General features: G+C 43.5%; 1 protein-coding gene across 1 annotated transcript in view; it reads left to right on the top strand.

The window, feature by feature from the left end:
* Positions 1 to 3,287: 3,287 nt before the first annotated feature.
* LOC137447944 (ligand of Numb protein X 2-like) overlaps positions 3,288 to 14,909 on the top strand; it is a 36,892-nt gene continuing 25,270 nt past the window's right edge. Inside the window, exon 1 of the mRNA XM_068151961.1 lies at positions 3,288 to 3,507. The gene's annotated coding sequence lies outside the window, so the exon portion shown is untranslated. The remainder of the gene's footprint in view (positions 3,508 to 14,909) is intronic.

Genomic DNA, 14,909 nt, shown 5'->3' with positions numbered 1-14,909 from the left:
TTATGATGTGGCTGCTTTTACCTGTCCTAAGAAAGAAATTAATTTCAGTTCCTTACATTTGTGTTAGGTCTGCAGAAGAGACTTGTATCCTCTGTGAGTCCATTTAGTAACCATGACTCAGTGTGATGCCTTTATTGCAAAGCCAAACCAAAATTCCAGCACACTTCCACAATAAACTTTCACCATATCTTAATTACATATGGGCATGCTGTCCACTCAAAGAAACAGGTCATCGCACACGATAAAAATCTGCAGCGAGTGCTAACTAGACACAATTCCTCATTTCAAAGACCTGCATCCATTTGAAATTTCCCTGGGGTTTGTCTTCCTAACACCCCAAGTTAACCCACACATTTCCTGTCCTCCCCAGATGAGCTGCAGGCTGCACAAAGGAGACGCTGGTTCTGTGCTCAGGTTTAAACCTCTCCCCTCAAGAGTGTTCCAGCTCCACAGAGCTTAACTTAAGCCTTTGCCTGTTTACACGCAAGCCAACCTTTAATATAAATGAGTTCTGGCTTAATGAGCACAGACTCTGGTGTGAGGTTGGCTGACAGCGCAGACACAACCGGATGTCTCTCCACCAAGCTCATGTCTGAGCTGGCAATGCACTTCCAGCCGTCTCACAGCTCCAGCCTGCTGCTCGCTGCTGTTCCTGCCCCAGACAAGAACTTAACCACACAGAGTCTCTGATCAGTCAAACACTGTATTGCTAAAGTTGGGTTGGGTTTTTTTGTTTGTTTTGTGTGTGCGTGCGTGTGTGTGTCTGTCTGTGCTCAGAATAGTCTGAGGATGTGATGCTATTCATCCTTGTCAGCCACCTCAGCCTTGGTGCTTTAGAGGAAAGCTTATCAAGCAATTAGTTTAGTCTAACCAAACCCAGTAGTTTAGTAAATCTAAACTCCTACAAAAATACCTTAGACTGCAGGTCTTGTGGTAACGTGGGGTTCGTTGAGCAAAGACATCTTGCTAGTGTGCCTCAGTTTCTTTGGAATTCCAGCAATTACCTAAATGAAAATGAGTTGCATTTTCAGTACATGGTGCAGCGGCTCACCTGTGCAACACAAAGACCTACTCACACACCAAGCACAGATCACAGTGCCTCACTGAAAGCCTTCAACACACAAGGAACAGAGGGATTTAGTGAGGTGGCAAAGAATCAAGATTACATAGGAAATTTAACACAAGATGAGTAAGTTGAGCCAAGTTAGTCCATGTCTGAAATAAAAGACAATGTCTTCTCTCAACCAATATTCCTTAAATAGTCGTAGCTGAATAACACAGATCCACAGTCCCACTAAAGCAAATAAGGTGTTTTCATGGCAATGAAGGCAGTTATTCCTCTCTCCATTTAGGTTTACTTCAGCAGCTATAGGGCATACCATATGATCAAATGCAGGTGGGTGAGTGCTAGTTCCACCTGCACTGCATATTATCTGTGGTGATGTACAAAAGTTTCCTCCCTAATAGATCCTCCTCTAAACTATGGGTTAATGCATTTTTTTTTCAGAAATGTCATCTTGCTTATTATTTCATGGCTCTCTTTACTGCAGTAAGAATGGGAGTATTTCCAAGGCTACATGATCAAGCAGAGAAGTCATAATCCAGAATATAGAATGGGGTGGCATTTGGGGGGTTGGTTTTAGGATTATTTTTGGCCTGAAAGAGTTCCAGTTCACTGTGTGGATCCAAATATGATCTGGCACAAAGAAAGGCATGGTACATATCCAGGAAGGCCTCTTCCTTTGGGAGGAATTCCTAGCTTGGATGTAGTGCTAACATAACTTGACAACTTTTAAAGCCAGACTGGTTTGGCATTTTGCTGGTTTTAAGTGTGAAAATTGCAGGGAACTGCCTAAATAGCAACACTGGAAGCTAGACCCATTTATAGTTTATAGTAATAGAAGAGAAATTCACACTTTGGTGTCTTCTGTGTCATCCCTTTCCTGGCTCTCACCTCGCACAAAGCAGCACGAAAGGTCCCATAACCGCACATCAGCAGGGCATCCTCCCACTGCATGACTGCTTGGCACTGGCTTCACAGAGTTCCTAGACTCTTAGAATTTGCCTTGCCAACAAACTAAATGCAAGCATGAGCAGCTGAATTACTTTCAAATTGCCAGTATTTCCGTTTACCACCTAGAAAACTGGGAAGAATATAAATGCAAAAACCCAGTTTCTCCTCAAAGTATGTGGGTTTATCATCTGGCTGAACAACAATTTGATCCTTACACTCAGAAGAGCATCAGGTTTTCCTTTTCATTCTAATAATAAAGGTATGGCTGTGCTTGATAATTTTAAGGTCTTTTCCAACAAAAAGAATTCTACAGTTCGATTTCACAGTTTTTTTTTAGTGAGGCAGAGACCTAAGGACACTGGCAGTAGAAACACACAATCACCTCAGAAAGCAGAGAGGGAATCATAGAATGTTTTTGGTTGGAAAAGACCTCGAAGTTCATTAAGTCCAACCATCAGCCTAACACCATCACAGGCATTAAACCATGTCCTCACATTTCTTGAACACCTCCGGGGATGGCGACTCCACCACCTCCCTAGGCAGACTGTTCCAGTGCCTGACTACTCTTGCAGGAAAGAAATTGTTTCTAATATCCAACCTAAACCTCTCCTGGCACAATTTCAGGCCATTTCCTCTCCTATCACCTAATACTAGGGAGCAGAGACCAAACCCCACCTCACCCCAACCTCCTTTCAGGGAGTTGTAGAGAGCAATGAGCTCTCCCCTCAGGCTCCTTTTCTCCAGTATGAACGAGCCCAGTTCCCTCAGCTACTCTTCACCAGACCCTTCACCAGTTTTGTTGCTCATCTCTGGACCTGTTCCAGTACCTCAATGTAATTTTTTGTAGTGAGGGGTCCAAAAACTGAACACAGCCTCCGCGGTGCGGCCTCACCAGCAGCACCAGTAGAGGGGCAGGATCACTTCCCTGCTCCCGCTGGAAAGATGTTCCAAAAGGAGAGGGGAGACCATTCCCCACAGGGCCCCGATACCCCCCAGGTCCTTGGCAGCCCAGGGAGGGGGGAAGAGCCTCACAATCACCCCACGGCTGGCTGAGGCAACGCCGCGAAGGCTCCGCGAGCCTGAGGGGCGGGCAGCCCCCGGGAGAGCGGGAAAGCCTGGCGCAGGCGGCCCAGGCCGGGACCGTGCCCGCCGCCGGGGCGGGAACAGAAGCAGGGCTGCTGGGGGTGTGGGCGGCCCCGGCCGGCCCGGGGAGGAGGAGGAGGAGGAGGAGGAGGAGGAAGGGAAGAGCGGCGGTGCTGCTGAGGGAGGGCAGGGCTGAGCTCTGCCGGGCCGGGCGGGCGACACCTGGGCGGCTGCGCTGCCTCCTCCTCTCACGTAGGTTTCGACTTTCTTCCCCGCCCGGAAACTTGGTGGAGAGGAGCCGCGCTCGCCGCCGTCGCAGGCCGAGTTGGTGCCGGGCTTCCCTCTCCTCCTTCCTCCTCCCCCTTCCCGGGGGCGAGCCGAGTCTCGCTGCCTGCCCCCGGCGCTTCCAGGTGAGCGGTGGAACGGGGGAGTGCGTGGAGGGTTGCGGCGGTGTCTCTGAGGCGGCCGCTGCGGGTCTGGGAGGCGGGAGGCGGCGGCAGGAGGGTCGCGGAGCCGCGGAGGGCGCAGTGCCTGCCCCGGCGTCCAGCACTCCGCCTGAGCCATGGCCGAGCGAGGCGGGAGGGCAAATACCAGACTGATACCGTGACACAGGGCAGTAAGCACGACAGGACAGGGCAGCGCAGGTAAAGGCTGATCGCTGCCCCCAGGGGTTTCACTCACAGGTCGGTCTTGCAGACAAGCAGCACCGGGGCCTGTGGAGGGCACCCCCAAATTCGCCTTTTTTCTGTCCGCTGCCATGGGTCGCAGAGAGGCTGTGAGGCAAAACTCGTCTGCTAGGAGGTGGAAAGGTACAAAGTTGTCGAGTTTCTGATAATTAATGCAGAAAAAGCCTATAAATAGAAGCTGAGATAACAGGCGAAGGAGAGCAATGTGACTCTGTGGACTTTTTGGAAATGCCTTAAAGGTAAGAAATACATGTGGTGTAAAACATGAGGTAATGCTCTGGAGAGGTATTAGAGGCTCAGAAAGCAATGTTTAAAGGCTACCATATAACTGGAATGCTTTTGTTTAACATAAAAGCTTCTCCTGGTGGGTTTAAAGTGGGGTGAGGCTGTGTGCTGCTAAAGGGACAGTGCCAGTCTGCTTTGCTCTCGGCTCTGTGGACTTGACGTCTGTCAGTCTCTGACATTCACCTCCCTATCTGATGGAAAACCAACGGAGCAAGCAGCTGGTGCCAGCACAGGAGGTGTCGGGGACAACAGGACAGCTCTTTCAGTGGCTGTGCAGGCTTTAAGTCATGCTTGAAATGATGCTTTCAAGCAAGTGATTTTTGGAGGGGCTGAGGTTAATGGTTGGACTGGATGATCGAAGAAGTCTTCTCCAACCAAAACAATTCTGCAATTCTGTGATGTTAAAGGTCTTTGGCAACCTACATGATTCTATGAAACACTATGCTAGCCCAAGTGCAGATAATACATATTAGGGGAGGTCTCTGATGTGCAAAAGACATGTCAGGGCAGGGTCACATCATATAAGCCTTTTGAGATAATGGGCAGCTGAAGGAAGTTTCTGTCACTGTCACGCAGTTCCAGTGTTGTCCAGTTTAATCCTTTAGCCTCTGGAGAGTCCAGAGCAGCACAAAGTTTGGGTTCTGTGGTGTAGTTTGAGGAATTGTACTTACTCACTCACAGCAATGCCAGTTGTGTGCTGTGCCTTTGAGGGACAGTGCTGACGTTTGTCCTTGATGCTTGAAGGCCAGATCTCTTTTGGCAGTTCTCCAGCAAACAGAAAGCAGATTGTACACATGGCTTCTTCAAAACAAAACTTCTTTCTCTGAAGTTACACACTCAAACTCTTCTACAGGGTGACTAAGCAGATGTAGCATGTCTGCTGCTGAAAGGGGCTAAGGTGCTGGTAGTACTCATTCCCTCCCCTGAAGGGATTTGCTCCTTGAACTGGCTCATGAAGTGAGAACAGCACCAGTGCTTGTGCAGGGAAAAACAAAGGGGTCATATGGCTGAGGATGGAGCAGAGAAATGATAAACAGGAGGCCAAACTTTTATGGGATTTCCTAGCTGTTGGACAACTCAGTGGTGCTTTAAACCCCCACCTTCCATCACCTTATTTATGTGTCTGCTCTACTATGCATGTGGAACTGATTTAAATAACGGAGAGGCAGTGGCATAAAACCTCAGAGGAGAAGGAGCTGTGGTGTGCAGCAAAAGGGAAACTTGCCTGTTAAAAGATCATTTTCTTTTAAAGTTTCTAACCAAATGAATAGCGAGGGAAGTGAGCAAAAGTTAAGAAACAAACCCAACCATATGGCCTGGGGAGTGAGAGCAGGGAAAGGTGGGAGAAACCTCTCCAGAAGGGACCTGGCAGCTAAATGACCTCCAAAAAATCCCTGGGGGATTCAAAGATGCCTGATTAAACAGGTTGAGGGTTATTCTGGATAACATTAGTGCTACCTGAATGCCTAATTTCAGTTAGAAATTGTAATTAATGGTTTTGTAAATCAAGGTAGTACTGTATTTCCCTAGGCATGGTTAATAGAGGAATTTAGAAGTGTTCATGAGATTGTGGAGCCTTAGACTTAGTAGCTTAATAAGAATAAACTGAAAGAATAAATATAACTGTGGAATAAAATACTTGTATTTCCCGAGTTTGTGAGTTTTCCTTGTGCATTGCCACATATTTCTTGTTTTGTGCACTGAAACAAAAATCCTGCTGCAACTGCTGTATTGGTTTCACTTTGAAAAAGAAGCCTCATCATTTCATTCTGATCGTGTCTATCTTGCCAGAGTAGTTGCAGCTGTTGTCTTACTCACAGGCCTGAGTATGTTTTGCTGGTTTAATACAAACCCCTCTTGTTTGGCTTTTCCTTCTCAGCTTACTTTAGTGGTGCTGTTCATACAGTTGTTAGATATCATGTTTGACAGCCCCTCATCAGTTTGTGTTCCCTGATTTATAACACAGAAAATGTTGCTCTTGGCTTAGACATTTCTTGACAGGAATTGAGTTTGAAAAGATGAAAATATCTGGCAGTCTTTTTGAGACTTTGGATAAGAAATTGCTCATGAGGTAGTATCTCTTGAGCCATCTAAAATGTTAGAGGGGATTTTGATGAACACGAGTAGTAGGAATTACTATGCTGGTCCAGGAAAAAGCACTCAAGGCTGGAAGGAGGGGAGCTGTATAAATCTGGAGGACTTTGGAAAGACAATCAGCAGCTAACAGGCAAAGGCTGGTTTTATGTCTCTATAGTGGTCTCCTGACTTCAGACAGTCTGTGCAAATTTTGTTTGAAGACTGTAGTGTTCCTTATTTGGAATATTCTGGAAGGGAAGTACTGGAAGGGATTATGTATTTAACAAAACGTGTTGTCTGGCTCTGTCTGCTCTTTGCCGGGTCTTAACTCCTGCAAGTTTTGTAAACAGCTGTGGCAGACTCTCTTGCAAAGCTGATTTTCTGACAGTTAAAAAGGGGTTGAAATAAAACTTGCCCTGCTCCTCTGAGAGTTGAAGGGGCTCACCTGTGACATCAATGGTGTTGCAGTGGTTAAAAGGCCAATAAATCTTGATCGGCGCCCTATTTGTAATGTTCTCAGACTTGTTAACCTATCCCTAGACTAATAAATATCAGATAAATTCTTCTTGCCTAGGAAGTGCTGTTTCGGGTCTTTAAATAGAAAATAGATAAGTAAAGAAAGCAATCCCTACCCTGGGAACCTTAGATCTGAGGATATCCTCTTTTACATGATCTCAATTGGTAGCGGACAAAAATTGTCATATTATTTCAAGTAGGATACATAAAAATAAACATAATGGATCTTCTGGGCCTTTTTGTACTTGGGATAAAAAAAACCCCTGTGAGGTTAACACCTGGGGCTACTTGACTACTTTACTGCTAATCTCCACAGTCTGCAAACTGATCGGAGAAAGGAGATTCTCTCCCCATCCTTATACTGGGAGGTAAGGTCGTTCACGGATACTTAAAGAAGAATGTGATTGCTGCATTGATTTGTGGATAGTGGAAGGACTTTGGTCTGTTGTTTCAGCTCTTTTTCATGGTGAGAGCGCCACACCTATATAAAATTATTTTTAGGACAAGGGAAAGTATTAACACAATTATCCATTTAGGTGTACTGTAAATGTGTGCCCAGTAAAGGCTGATAACAATGCTTCTGGAAGACCTGTTTCTGATACCAGCTTGGATACCTCTGTAGACTGAAAAGAAAACCCCACCCGAACCCAAGAAAACAAACAAAAAATACCTCATGCAGTTTTGTTTCCCTCTGGCTGTGAGGGTTGTTTGTTATAAGACTAAAGTCAACAAGATAGACCAGGAGAAATTGTGTGATGAAAAGGCATCTTAAATTACATGTGCAACTGTCCTTGAGCTCATGAACTTGAAATACAGATGTCCTGAGCTGCAGAATGTCTTCAGTCTTAAAAATGAGCCATAAAACAGTTCTGTTAATGTCTAGTGGAATGTAATTCTTAATCCAGAGATTATTTTTTATTATTATGGGTTTGTTTTTTTTGCTTCCACTATACTTTGACTGCTGATTTACTCAGGAGCCACCATCCCTGGTGAAGGACGTTTCAGGTCCTGAGTGCAGCAGCAGCAGCTCTGCCTGCTCACAGGAGCTGGCTGGAGTTTAAACTAGCATCAAACTTACCTGCAGCCACCCTGAGGAGCTGCAGTTGGAGAAGACATGGTCTAGGGAATTAGGTGTAGGGGTTCTTGTTTAAATGAAGATAACTTGTCTCATTCTTCTTTTTCCTCCTTCTTTTCTTCTTCTTCCTTTTTTTGTAATCCCTTCTTTTTTTTCTCCCCCCTTCCTTTCTTCTTTTTTTTTTTTTTTTCTCCCCCTTCCTTTCTTCTTTTTCTTTTCTCCCTCTTCCTTCTTTTTTTTTTTTCTCCCCCTTCCTTTCTTCTTTTTTTTTTTTCTCCCCCTTCCTTTCTTCTTTTTTTTTTTCTCCCCCTTCCATTCTTCTTCTTTTTTTTTTCTCCCCTCTCCTTTCTTCTTCTTTTTTTTTTTCTCCCCTTTCCTTTCTTCTTTTTTTTTTTTTTTCCTCCCCTTTCCTTTCTTCTTCTTTTTTTTTTTTCTCCCCCTTTCTTTCTTCTTTTTTGCCCTTTACCATGATTTGATGGTAAGATGGAATGTCAAGGGGAATTACAGACCTAATTACCTTTTAATTCAGTTTGCTTAGTTAATAGGAACAAGCTTGGGCTGGAAAGCACTTTGCAGTGGTGTTGATAACATGCCCTCTTGCCCTGTGGAAGGAAGTCTGGGGTACTGTGCACAGAGCAGGGTGATGCTGATGGCATCAAGTACAGGTTGGGGCAGCTGAGAATAAAGAGGAAATTTGTGGAAATTTGTTGTCCCTTTGGAATGATGCCTTCAGCCATGCTGCATATTTGGTGCTGATCATTTGTTTTATTTTGCAGTTTAGATTCCAAGTATCTACTGATGGAAAGGGATGTTGTCAGAGATTGTGCCAAACTCTTTGACTTAAAACAGCACCATAAAAACCCCAAACTGTGCTACTGCAACTGAGATGAGAATTTAACTTGGTGTGAGTAAAGAAAAGTTCTGTGCTCCTTTATCCTGCAGTAAAGCCCTAATCTGATGGTTTTGATGTTACCATCTGTAACTACCTGTCTGTTGATAGGAAATATTTCATCACCAGGTGCAGAATTCTGCTTTCATGCTGCTGGATGCCTTATGGTAAAGTTATGGAGAAAACAATATTTGCTAAGTGGTGTTTGTTTGTTGTGGGTTCTCGAAAATGAACTATTTCATGCTGAAGGTTGAGAATAGCCAAGATCAGTTTCTTCAAACTGAAATTAATTTTATTTAACTTTAAAGTAATGCTTGATAGTGTGATAGAGATCAAAGCTTTGTAGGACTTTCTCACAAGACAGGCAAGACCAAAGGTAACAGCCTCTTCCCCGCTTCTCCTTACATTACTTTTAAATATAAATGATGATGTCTGCTTTAGTAAGTGTATTCAAACAGTGGCTGCTTCTTCGCTTCTTCTCTTGTGTCCTTCAGGAATTCTGTAGAAGAAAGTGTCTGCCTTTTTCTGACCAAACACAAGCCCCAGGTCACAGATGGACAAAGTGGTACAGATTTCCTTTTGTTCATCTACTGCAAGAGCATCAGGGCTGACTGGTTAGGAAGGCTCAGACCCAAGACAAGCCTCTCTACCCATCCTTGTTTCAGATTCTGTACACCAAGTGTGAGTTTTCTTTCTGTAAACAAGGAATTTACAGGTAGACACAGAGACAAGGATGTGGGAACAGCATCTGATGCTTACATACATACAATAGACACAGGACCTCCTGTCCTCAAGAGCAAACTAAAGTCTTTGGAAACTAATTGTGCTATCAGATATTTAGATGAACCTGAATCTTAACATCACATCTTTTAATCCCTCTTTGTTTTGCGTTTGAGCTATTTTTTGCTTTAATCATAAGATAAACTTTGGTTATTAATTACAAAGTAGGTCCTTTATCCTGAGATTATAGCACTGGATTTCTTCTTTCTTTGATTATAGAAAACTTCTCCCACAAACATCAAACTGATCTGTAGGGATGGAATTGCAGACATTCAGAATGCAGGTAAGGTGAGGGTAGAGGTAGTAATGTTTAAGTTCCTAGAGACAGAGACATGATAGATAAAAGTGAAAAACACACAGAAAAAAATCCACTTGTGCTGCCAATGCTGAAGTCTCCATAGGAGTCTTTGGGTCAAATTCTGTGAAGAAGCAAATTGATTTAAGTGAGGGCGAGAACAGAAGAGTTCCGGTCACCATAAAACAAAACAGTGTGGAAGACAGAATGTATTAAGGGTGGTGGAAGCAGAAGCATCTAGCAGAGGTGAGAAAGCAAGAAGATAGAGAAATTGACCAACTTTTTCTGCAGTACTTGTCTTCACTTCTATCTGATGGCACTTAATTTATCCAGTTTTCAGAACACTATGTTAAAACTATCACTGCTTAATCTCCTTGGAAGTGTAGGTGTAAAAACACTTTACACCGCTACTTAATTCCTGAAGAAGGGAGGAGAGAGGAAATTTATTGGTTCTTCTTGTCCAGATAATATTAATTGAACAATAACACCAGATTCTCCTGCTCTGTAGGAAAAAATTGAGATGAATTGTTGAAATTACAATGTGTAGTCATGCAGGGTCCCTGGTGAGGCACTTACTGTTCTGTGGTGTCATTAACTGAGCTGAGAAGCAAATGTTAAGAGCATATGGTAGGGAGGAAGATGAATTATCAGTGCCAACTTCTTAATTTTTCATGTCAGCTTCTCTTCCTCCTAACATTAGGTGTATGTTTGCAATTTAAGCTGTTGATTGCTAGTGAGATTTTAAAAATAAGAAATGTACAGCTAAAAGATCTTTTCTTATGTTGAACTTTGAAGTATACAAACAAACCAGCTAAAAATCTGTCTTGAAGTGCCTTATGTTAGCAGTGGAAATCCAGGTACTGTGCTGAAGAGCTGATACTGCCCAGGGCAGGGGGGTTGGAAATAGATTAAGGTCCCTTCCAACTCCAATCATTCTGTGATTCTCTATTGCAAGGGGGAAACTTGGGATAGTCTTGCTCTAGTCTTATTGCACATCTCTAAGGATAAGGCTCCATGAAATAATAAATATTTTCTAGTCCAATGAGATGATGATTCTGATTAAAATGAATGAAAATTTTCTAATTGAGGAAGCAGATCCTTGCCCACAAGCTCAAGCAGTTTAAAACCAAAGCTGTCCAATGAGCAGAGAAACATTCTGGAGTTAAAATAAACTCAGTTTCAAATTTAGGGTTAAAGAATGTGTGTAAGTGATTGGGACAGTGAACACTTCTTAAATTGTCCATCTTCCTTTATACTGAGTACAGTAAAGCAGCTTTGATCTAGAGTTTCTCAGTTGAAGTGTTTGTATATGTGCTGAGCAGCTACTCTTGGAGGTGGCTAATTAGAAACCCTTTGGCTTGAAGGCAAACTTAAGTAGTGGAAAGGTTGTTTCTTAAGCTCTATAAATTCACCATTTAGTGAAGCTTTGGCTTTTCGCTTCTACAGGCAGTGGCCTGATCTTCATCAGGACCGTGGCAAAATGGCCATGATGATGTTAGGTTGATGGTTGGTCTTGATGATCTTAGTGGTCTTTTCCAACAAAAACAGTTCTATGAATAATACCAGGAAACAGTCAAGGTAACAGGACACTGTTAAAACTCAAACCTCACTCAAAACTCTTGGGTTTGATATTGTGGTTTTTGTAGAAGCTGACCTCCTTTAAGGACTGCTTATAAAAGCCCCCTGATACTGCAACATCATTTTCTGTGCCACTAGTGTAAACTAAGGGCAGTTTACTCCTGGCTGTGAAACACTGCAGCAGCATACTGGAAGGGTTCTGTCAGGGCAGTAGAATTTGTAGAAAACCTGTCCCACGTGAAATTCTTGATCAAAGTAGTGATGAAATGGGGCAAAAAAACCCTGTTACACATCCCTTTTGCAATGTGCTTCTCTGTCTCTAGAATGAAAAAGAAAAGGCCATTCTGTGAAACACAAAACTTATTAACTGAGGAAAACCTGTTCAAGAGACCTTAGCAGAAGTTCTGCTATGTGTTTTTTTGTGGTGGTTTATTGCTAGAGCACTGGATTTCCTACATGAGAAACCACCTTGAACTTGCTTCTGTGTAAGCAGGAGGTTTTTGGGTTAGAGCCTTGCCTGTGTGCCCTCAGCCATCTTAATCCTGAATGTGCTGGCTTTGTTTTGGCCACCCCAAAAAACTTAATTAATTGATTGTTTGGCCTTTAGTTGGAATGTTGTGTTTCCAGTCTTCCAGGGAAATACAACTATAAAAATAATAACTGGCATAATTGTTGTAGTGAATTATTACATGGCAGTCTATGTGGGACATGTGCCCTGGAGTCTCACAGCCAGCTTTTTGTTGGGGTTTATCAGTAACAGGGTCTAGATCAACATGGAAGTGCTAAGCTACAGCTGCATAAGGCATAAACACCTTGTATTTATGGAATCATAGCATGGTTTGGAAGGGACCTTAAAGAACATCTAGTTCTAACCCCTCCCCTGCCATGGGCAGGGACACTTCCTACTAGACCAGGTTGCTCAAGGCCCTGTCCAAACTGACTTTGAATGCTGCCAGGCTTGGATCCTCCACATCTTAACTGGGCAAGCTGTTTCAATGCCTCGCCACCCTCATGGGGAAGAATTTCCTCCTAATGTCTAATCTAAGTTCAGCTTTTTACAGTTTGAAGCCATCACCTCTCATTCTGTCACTCCATGCCTTTGTAAGAAGTCCCTCTGCAGCTCTCTTTAAGGTAGCCCTCTTTAAATCCTGGAAGGCTGCTCAAAGGTCTCCCCTAGAGCCTTCTCTACTCCAGGGTGGACAACCCCAATTCTGAAAGTGGCTTATATCAAATGCTGGAGTTGTATGAACAGACAGGCCTGGACTGAACTGTACCATGGTTTGTTCTCCATGCTGACAATGGCAGAGTGAAATGATTAAAAAGAGAGTGGGATTTCTTAGATAATTAAGATTTAGAATTAATCAGTTCTGTTTGTGAGTCCAAGGTGTTTGGGAGAACTGAGCAGAGCTTGTCCATCAGGAATGGTGCTGACTGGTTTGCTGTTGGCGTGGTTCTTGGCATACTTTCTGCTAGAGCTATTAACAGTGTTGTAGCTGTGCAGAGGAGGTTTGTATCTGAGGCTCTGTGCCCTGGCAGAGTTAAAACAAGAATAGGCAATGTGCTAATATTGTCAGGAATAGTCTTGCTTTGGCAGGGAAAGAGATTAGACAGCCTGATAAGTCTGCCTTTAGAGAAAAAAAAAAAAAAGTCTATTCTTTGAGTCAATTACAGCACAAGAAAGCCTGCTTCACAGTATCACTAAGGTTGGAAGAGACCTCAAAGATCATCGAGTCCAACCTGTTACCACAGACCTCATGACTAGACCATGGCACCAAGTGCCATGTCCAATCCCCTCTTGAACACCACTTCAAACAGAACAAGCTAACAGTTTGAAAAAATACAGTGAAGATGATCCCTAAAAAGTCTTCTTGAGCCCATATGGGGTAAGAAATGAGGAAATGTAAAGAGGTTTCTGCTGGCTTATTTCCTTCAGTTCTTTGTCATGTGTTGGAATAGGGTACTGCTAGGACAAGGGGCAGTGGGTACAAATCGTAACCCACGAAGTTCCATCTCAGCATGAGGCAAAACTTCTTTACTGTAAGGGTGCTGGAGCCCTGGAGCAGGCTGCTCAGAGAGGTTGTGGAGTCTCCTTTCTCCTTCTCTAGAGACTTTCAAGACCTGCCCTAGGTGATCCTACTTTGGACTGGATGATCTCCAGAGGTCCCTTCCAAGCCCTACCATTCTATGATTAGAGCAGCAACATGTGTATGCCAGGCTTTAACATACAGTCCATAAGTAGTAACTTGAGAGCAAACTAGATGCCAGGTTTGTGATTCCCTCACATTCTGTGCATTGTGTGTAAGCTAAAATGTGTGAGGCTGAGGGAGAGATCCCAGGACTAGTAAGAAAGGTAGGAACAGGGAGTCCATGAATAGCCTGGTTGGGAAAGGCCTTAAGATCATTGAGTCCAACCATAACCTAACGTCTCCCTGTACATAACTGTTAGACCACGTCTCTGAGAACCTCATCCAAATGTCTTTGAAACACTTGAGTTATTGTTGGGAGGAAACTGGAGAGGGGAAGCTGGGTGTAGCAAAAAGACAAAGGCAAGAGTCACTGTCTCTGGAGGTGTTCAAGAAGTATGTGGAAATGGTTTAATGGGCATGGTGGTGCTGGGTTTATGGTTGGACTCAGTGTTCTTAGAGGTCTTTTCCAACAAAACAATTCTATGATTCTAAGAGAGAAGGGTGTTGTTGGGGTTGGTCTGACCATCAGAGGTTAGGAGGAGTAACTGAAATTTGATGGAAACTGCAAAAAAATTGACTCTATCTCAAATGTTGCCTCTGGAGCTAGAACCCTAGGGACTCTAGACAGACTCTCTTGAGGCTGGTCTCTGTAACCATGGCTGTTATGTTGAAACAGTGCATCTCCTAGCCACTGAAGTAGTTGTCTGTGCTGAATAAGATGTTAGTGATTTTCCTCTTTCAGAACATCTGCCTTCTGCCTGAATCACTGCACAGGCAGCAGGCTTGTTTCAGCCTGCTGTCCTCTGCTGCTCACCAGCTCCTGCCTTGCCGAAGGGTGTGGGTTGGCTTTCATCACGGAGGTGTCAAGCTTAGGTTCCCTGGTGTCTGCAGCAGCGTCCTCCTTATTGAAAGGACAACAGCATGAAAGGAAAATTGATTTTAGCACTTTGGAATGAAGTCTTCACACCTTGTTTTCGAGGATCTAGAATTGAGAGAGCAGAAGAGTTCCAGGGAAGAAAACAAGCAGCAAGACTGTGGTGATGCTTTTATCTTCCCTGAGTTTTGAAATGACTCATAAATGGGATTCATCTTGTATAACCTTTAAACACAACCAGCAGAAACAAAATTGGGTAAATAATCTCAGAAAGGAAAAAAAAAACCAACATATAAATGTAGTTTATCAGCAAAATTACCATGGGGTTTGTTTTTGCTGAGAAAGTGGATTTGTTTCATCATCTGCCAAAGTTTTATGCAAATATTCCCAACCTGAAGCACTAGGATGTATTGGTAGGTGTTTGCCTTGGATCTCTGGTGTTTTGTTAACTGCTGTTGCTGAGCTGATTGATTAGTATTGGGGGATGACTTAATGTGATTGTCTGGTGATGAAATGTTTGCTTTTCACTTGCAAGATAATTCAGCTTCAAATTAAGCCTTTTTGCAAGACAC

This window comes from Melanerpes formicivorus, unplaced genomic scaffold (assembly GCF_026170545.1).
Source record: "Melanerpes formicivorus ecotype bairdi unplaced genomic scaffold, bMelFor1.0.p_v2 SCAF_22, whole genome shotgun sequence".
Classification (NCBI taxonomy): domain Eukaryota; kingdom Metazoa; phylum Chordata; class Aves; order Piciformes; family Picidae; genus Melanerpes; species Melanerpes formicivorus.
Note: the sequence above shows the minus strand (reverse complement) of the source record. Positions and strands in the feature narration are given on the sequence as shown.